Source organism: Equus przewalskii, chromosome 31 (assembly GCF_037783145.1).
Source record: "Equus przewalskii isolate Varuska chromosome 31, EquPr2, whole genome shotgun sequence".
Taxonomy (NCBI): domain Eukaryota; kingdom Metazoa; phylum Chordata; class Mammalia; order Perissodactyla; family Equidae; genus Equus; species Equus przewalskii.
In genome coordinates, this window is record NC_091861.1 from 1101200 (window position 1) to 1109017 (window position 7818).

The following is a 7818-nucleotide window of genomic DNA, read 5'->3' on the forward strand; positions in this document are numbered from 1 at the left end:
TCTCAGGAAGATTAAGATGAGCCCACCAGAAGTAACATGCAGGTCAAAGTGGGAAGAGGGAGCCAAGTTCATGCATTATTTTATTTCTTCAGCAAACGTTTATTAAGCACCAATCATGGGAAAGGAACTACTCCGGTTCACTCCCATCTGTTACCTTATTCAATCTTCACAAACAGGAGGCAGATGCCCCGAGCCCCCTGTGACAGAGGAGGAACCAAGGCTCTCCCCACTTCCTCCCACTGGGGGCTTCATGGAAGAAGCTTTTTGTTTCTTTGTTTGGGGGCTCTTTGCTTTGTTTTGTTGTTGTTGTTACTCAAATTCTTTGTTCAACTTTGAAGTTTGAATAGATTTGAACATTTAAATCAAGGAGGATTTAACAGGAAGCTGAAGAAGCTCCATCTTCAGGGACTCTAGCTTGCATGGGTTCCTTGCAAGCTCCTAGGAGGAGCCATAGAAATATGTTCACATTTTCATATATTTTTATAAAATTTGCCAAAGTAATATATTTTAGCATTCTTTTTCTTAAAGAGGCTGTCCCAAACTGTGTGCACGTCAGGCCCCACAGAATCTGGATACACCTCTCCACGTAAAGATAGAATGAAGGGCATGTGAAAAAGAGGAAAGCACTGAGCAAGTGCCGTGAAGTGGAGAAAAGTCGGACACACGTGCGAAGGGGTGTGTGTAGCCCCTTTTGCTCAGGAGCAATTCAAAGCAAGGACGGAAAGGATGAGCTGATGGCGTCCCCGACTCCTGGCCCCAAACCCCAGGCTAATCCGCCCTGACGCCCAGTCCTGCTCTCCGCCACCGTGAAAGGGAGCTGTCTCCTCCCCGGGGCCACCTCTCCACCCAGGCTCCGATTGCCTCCCCAACAGCCCTCTCTATGGATCATTCCCTCCCCCTCCTGGGTCTTTGCCTGCACCTGCTCCACAGGCATCTTCCCAGTGTGAAGCATTCAGGATTCCCCTATTGAGGAAGCAAGGGAGGACGAGAAAGAGGAAGGGAGGGAGGGAGGGGAGGAAGGAAAGAAAGAAACCCCTTTTGAAGATGTTTCCTACCCTGACTCAGTCCTTGCTTTTTCTCCCCCATTCTCGGCTGAAGTTCTTGGCAGAAGTCATCTTCACTTACTGTTTCCAGTGTCTCACCTCAGATGACTTCTCAACCCACTGCATTCTGGCTTCTCTCCCACCAACACCAACTCCTCAGAAACTTCTCCTGCCAAGGTCATCAACAACCTCCTTGCTCAAGACAGCCATTGAGCTCTCTTCTGCCCTTATTTTCCTTGGCGTCCTATTAGGACCCACTTCCCCCAGTTTCCCCCTGCCTCTACGCCTCCTCCCTCTGTGCCTCTGTCGCAGGCTCTCCTTCCCAGCCCACCCTTCAATGCTGGTGTTCTTCAGGTTCTGTCTTCAGCTTTCTGTGTTTCCTCAATCACAGTGACATTTCTCCTTGTGTGTGTCATAGACACTGAATTTCAATATGGCCGAAGCTGAGCTCACAGTCTCTCACACCCTCACCCATACCCAGACTTGAGACCTGCTCATCCTACCTGGGACCTACCCGTCCCAGGTAATGGTACAGCGTCCACACAGTTGCCCCAGCCAGAAACCTGTGAAATGGGCTTGTCACCTCCCTCTCTCTCATCCTCTACCTCAAATAACTGCCAAGACCTGCCCACTCAATATGTCAAATGTCTCCTCACATCTGTCCACTTCCATCCACCCCAACGTCATGATCACTTCTTGCCTGGACTCCTCAAAGTGCTTCCTGACTCATCTCCCGCCTCTCTCCCCCTTTCTAACCATTCCTACAAACTGGCACAGAATCATCCTTCTAAAACGCAAATCTGTTCATACTACTCTTCTGCTTAAATGCTTCACTGGCCTGCCGTTGCTCTCAGGATTAAGTGTGAACTCTCTGACAGGTTTCTCAAGCTTTTTGTAATCTGGACCCACTCATTCATGTTGTCACTTTCCTCTCGGGCTATAGTCATATGGACCTGCTCCTGTTCTTTCATCTCTGGGCCTCTCACCATCATCACTCTCTCCATTTCCCTGTCCACCCCACATCCACCCATCTTTATCTGGCTCCCTCCTTTGCCTTCTTCAAGTGACATCTAGTGACTTTCGACAAGTTGTTTTTCAAGGAAGCCTTCACGGACTATCTGGGACTGGATTAGGGGCTCACGTCATGTAGTTCCACAGCACTCTGGCTGCGGAGCCCACTACTCTGGAAGGTCCTTGAGAGAAGGACCCAGGACTTTGTCTTCATGTGCCCACAGAGGCAATTCCACTGCCTGGCACATGGAGGAATATGTGTTGAACAAGTAATGAATGGAAGGTTGGAGGAAACCAGATGCCCACGTGCACTGAATGCCAGGCTGGGGAGTGTCTGCTTTATTCTGGGAGTGAGAGAGGAGCCACTGCAGGATTTGGAACGAGGAGAGAGTTGGCGCAACCTGTGCTTCAGCAGGTTCACTCTGGCGGCGCAGCAGCTGGTGGCTTAAGAAAGACGGACGAGTCCCACAGCAGGAAACCCAGAGAGGTTTTCGAAAGTCCAGGCAGGAGACAACCCAGCCCTGACCCAGGGCACAGACAGGGAGCCGGCAGGAGAGGGGAGGGCACTGACAGAGCCATCAGCTGATCAGACTGGGGACAGAGGAAGCGGGGGCTTGAGCAGAGCAGAGGAAATGGTGGCAGGTGGCCCTGGAGTCAACAGTGGCAGTAACAGGGGGTGGCTGAGACTTACTCTCTGTGTCTTCTGAAGTTTCAGGATCCGAGACTTCGTGCTTCTGCCCCCAACTCTTATGTGGAGAGCAGGCACCCGCAGAGCATTGGGTGATTATTGCTGTTTTTGTTGTTATTTATCCAAGCAGAGCCTGAATGATGAAATCGACAGTGGCTTACACTGGTGTCTCTTCACACACACAGCATAACTCCAGCCCCACCCGGACTTTAAAGAATATCTATGGCAGAGGATTGTTGGTTTGGCTTTTTATTTTGTTTTTCAATCTTTACATGCTCTTCTCCTTCCACCATGGTAGAGCTATTTTCCTGTTGGCCTTTCCTGGACAGCTGCAGCGGCCACCACAGTGTGGGCCACTATGCCACAGCCCGGGGGGTGCGGGGGCAGCAGCCACCACGCCCACCAGAGACAGGACCACAGAAGGAGGCCCAGCGGGCTCTCCACTGGGTGGAACAGGCAAGGAGCTCACATCTCCTCTGCTGCTCCCCACCAAATGCCACCTTCAGGGCACAGGTGAATTTGAACCTGATTTGCCATCACCTGGCATAGCCTTGCTGGGGTTCCCACATTCAGCAGTTTCATCAACCTCAGTGTATCTGAAGCATGTATCCCATTGGACAAGTTATCACTGATGAAAGCGGGAAGGATAACGACAGCACTATTTCCACTGAGTGAAATTGGACAGTGCCACACGCACGGGTGATGCACAGGACACACAGATTTATAACAGCTGCAGGTAAAATGGTGGGCCAGGAGGTCAGGCCACCTGAGATCAAAGCCCAGCTTTGCCATTTACAGGCATCGTGATGCTGGGCACGTCCTTCAGCCCTCTCTACACCTCAGCTTTCTCATCCACGCAATGAGCGTGATAAAAGTAACTCTGCCCCGGGTTACAACGAGCATTCGATGAACCATCCACATAAAGCACTCAGCCTTCAGCCCACTGTGACCCTTAGATGGTGTGGCTTCAACCCACAGACCCTTAGGCAGAAGAGCTAATCCTGAAGGCCCTCTGATTCCCATTCCAGGCCCTCGGGATTCCCATCCCTGTGGTCTTCTTCTTCTTTGTTATTCACGAAATTGTATTCCTTCTTGAAAAGAGCTTCCAAAATGTAACTGCCCCTGGAAATGATTAGTAATAGTTTTTCCTCTTCTTGCCTTTTTTCTACATTTTTTAAATTGTGGTAAAACACAAATATAAAATTTACCGTTTTTGACATTTAGGACATTCACAATGTCGTGCAACCATCACCACTATCTAGTTCCAGAACATTTCATCACCCAAAAGGAAACCCCATACCCATGAGCAGTCACTCCCCATCCATCACCCCCCACCCCAGCCCCTGGCAACCACTAATCTGCTTTCTGTCTCTATGGATTTGCCTATTCTGGACATTTCATATTAAATGGAATGCTTCTTTTATTCCTAAGACAGAGTTTCATTTCCACTTGGAAGCAATAAGCTCTGTTGGGCCGTCTTGGACCCAAGCCCGCTCTGCCGCCACTATTGACCGTACAACAGTGGGTCAGTGCTCTCACTTCCGACAGCTTGGTTCCTCCTCTGGAAAGCAAGGATGTTGCTCAAAGGCTCCTCACCTAGGCTCGCATGAGGAATCAATGAGATGACACCTGTCCAGTGCTTGGTAAGCACCTACGCTGTCAGTGATCATCAATGTTATTTTCAATTACACAAGTAATGCAGGCTCATTGAAAAAAACCTGGAAAACAGTAACGTACGCATAAGAAAAGGAGACGGCCCTGTCCGTCAGCTGCATTGCCAGTTGGAGGTCTGTGAGCACGTCTTCCTGCAGTGCCAGCAGCAGCAGCGCCAGAGCAGGTGCTGGGGGTCAGCAGCCCCGAGCCCGGCTCTCTGCACTGTCACTCCACGGATGACCTTGGACAAGTCACTTAACTCCTGTGAACATCGTGTCCTCATCCAGCACAATGGGAACACAGCTACTGCATAAGGTCAACGTGAAAGTCAGAAGAGGCAGTGGGTGTCAAGTGCCTGACATCACAGAGTCTCAGCAGCCGAGAGCGCACGTCGGCTCCGAGAAGGCAGCTGTGAGAAGAGCGGTGCAACCCCAGGCAGTAGACGCAGTGGCTGTGCAGAGCCAGGGAGGGGGCGCCTGGGGGCTGGCGGTGCTCCAGAGTCAGAGAGCGGGAAGGACGTCGCAGGCAGGGAGGAGGTGCTGAGCCTGCATGCTGAGCAAGTGGGCTGCTCTGTTTCCCTCACTAACCTTCACGCCCCCTCACTTCTATCCCACTCTCCCATCCCCTCTTCTCCAGGTCCCTGTGTTCACAGGAAGTGGTCCATGGGGGGTGTGCAGAGAACTTGGAAGTCAGGAGAATAACAGCAGCTATTGTAACAGTAATAGCCGGCGTTTACAGGGAGGGCTGCTGTGTGCCAGACACCGAGCCGGGCAGTTCCCAGGCCCCTTCTCACTTCATCCTCAGCGCCAAGGATGGAGCTGCAACAGCTCCCTGAGGATGGGGGAGCACAGAGGCTGCGAAAGTGCTGAAGGGGAGGGCCCCCTGTTCTGTATGGGCCTCCTCTCTCCCAGCCTCCCCTCCTCAGAATCTGAGGAACTATACACTTCTGAAAAAGGAACAAAGAAGAAGGAAACATGCAGATTTTATGTTCAGTTCAGAAAGACCAGAAAGTACTAGCCAGCTCCCTCTGGTACTGGAACCTACTATATGAAACTCAGACTCCTAGGCCAGGGCTGCATGCTTTTTTCAGAAAGCCAAAGCAAGGCCACCTCAGCTCAGAAATGCCAAACTTGAATTAAATGTAAACTGACCCCTTAATGCGCAGCAGTGGTGAGACAGGGAGAGGCTGCTCGCTGGGTTTCGCCACTCGGCACCAGGGAAGTCGGACTCCCGGCAGAGGGTACGTACAGACTGGCTGTGCGTGTCCCGGAGCATGTAAACTGTGGCAGCAACAACACTGCCGTTCGCTCCATCAAGTAGGAGGTGACTGCCATCACTCCTAGAACACCCATGGGCCACAGATGACTGGGGGGAGCCATCTCCTTTACCATGCTGAGCAGGCCAGAACGGCAGAAGGAGTGTGGGGCAAAAGTAAGTGTCACCTCCCATCACTAACCAGCTGTGTGACCTCAGGCCGGTCACTTCACCTCTCTGGGTCTCAATTTCCATACCTACATAAGAAGAGACTTGGCTGAGAGAATCTAAGTTCCCTCTGGCTCTGACATCTCTCTTTGGGCCTTCTCACAGGAACTTTTGGAATCAGCGAATGAGGCCCAAGCTGCGGCTACAGGCTCCTGCAGACTGAGCAACCAGCCACTCGCCAGCAAAGCCCTGACAGGGGCGCTCCTGAAGTTGTGGGGTAAATCAGAGAAGGGAAACCGTACCATGAAAATTCTAGAATCACTCAAAACTTAAAGGAGTCAATAACTGAATTCTTTTGTAAAAGGAATAAAACTTTTGTAATGCCTCAAAATCCCTTTCATTTGTTTTTTCGCTTGAATTTTCACAGGCAGATTTCCCCTGGCTCCTGGAGAAGGTCTCTGAACTTCAGTTTCCTCACCTGTGAAGTGGGTTTTTATACCCATCTTGAAACGTTGTTGGAGAGAGGAGCAGGAATTTATATCGAGTGACAAAGCCCTTAAACATGAGGTGCCCATTAAGTGTCAGCTTTTTTGGCGACATTCTGAAAGCAGCGTCTCTTCTCTCCAGTCTCTTTTGGGTCCTCTGGGATAGGGACAAGGTAGTCTTCTGGGTAAACGCCGCAGAGCCTTGCACTACGATGAGTGGAAGAAATGAATTCATCAACTAATGCAACGATTCTTCCGCTCTCCCCTGGGGTTCCGCCTTCCCGGGGTGCACACCTCTTCTCCCTCCCTCGTAATCAACAGCTCTGCCAGGTGGCGGGCGTGAGGCGGTCTCTCAGAACCGTTCCCACAAGCCTCAGCGTCTGTGCCTTTGTGACGAGGCTTCCCGACACGTGCATCCCCCATCGGAACACGTGCATCCCCCATCGGAACGGGAAGGCGCGCCGAGAGCCACGAGGCCGCAGGCAGACGGGGCCAAGAGCCAGCCGGGCCTCCCCCTGCGCCGCAGCGGGAGACGGCTGACGCTCGCAAACATCGTCGCGAGGCGATAAAATGCCAGTCCTGGCCTCTCGGTTGAGCAGACTAAGAGCAATGAGTATGAACGGGAGGGAGCTGGCAAGACAGGGCGTGGAGGGAATCCACTGAGTGGATTGCACTGAGCCCAAAAATATGCCCGAGAGGTAGGGCAGGAAGCGTGTCCTTTCTCGGGGAGGCGGCGCGGGAATCCTGGCGTTCTCTCATCCCCGGACTGGTTCCTGCTTGCATCACCTGCCGAGAGGTCAAGGCCGCAGCGTGCGGCTGGAAATCAGCGTGGCAGGAAAGCCCATGAGCAGACAGAAAGCAGTGGCCTGGTGGAATTAGTCACCTGCAGGAGATGAGAACCACGGGGACACACAGCTTTGTGTCCCCAGCGCTAGCACGAGGCCTGCCCCCGTAAAGGAGTGCGTGCATGCGCAAAAGCAGGGACTAAACCGAACCAGTACTTTAGGTCCCTCTCCACGGGGCTGAGACCACCCATTTCACAGCTTGTTGCTTTCACAGCTTGTGCTGCTTATGAGTAACAAGGAGAGACTGCCGAAGGTTCCGGGACAGTGGGGAGGGTAATTTGTGGGCAGGTCCCAGGAGAGAAAGGCTGCAGGTGGGGGAGCCAGCTGCCCAGGAAGCAGATGGGAGAGAAGGCGGAGGTGGGCACAGCTGACCCACCGGGGAAAGTACGGGCAGGAAAGGGGGTTGGTCAAGCACAGGAGGGAGGGGAACTGAGCACATTTGAGGTGCCCACGTGGCGCTCAGGCCTGGGCCAAGAAGCCGGCGTGTGTCCTCATTTAATTCTCCCAAGAGCCTTGTGAAGTCAGAATCATCTCCATTTTATTGAGGAAAACACTGAGGCTCAGAGAAAATAAGAAACATAACCAAGGTCAAGAAGCGGTGAAGTGGAAGCGTTGGGATTTGAACCCGGGTTTAGCCAATTCCAAAGCCAACATTCTTTCCATCTCCCAGT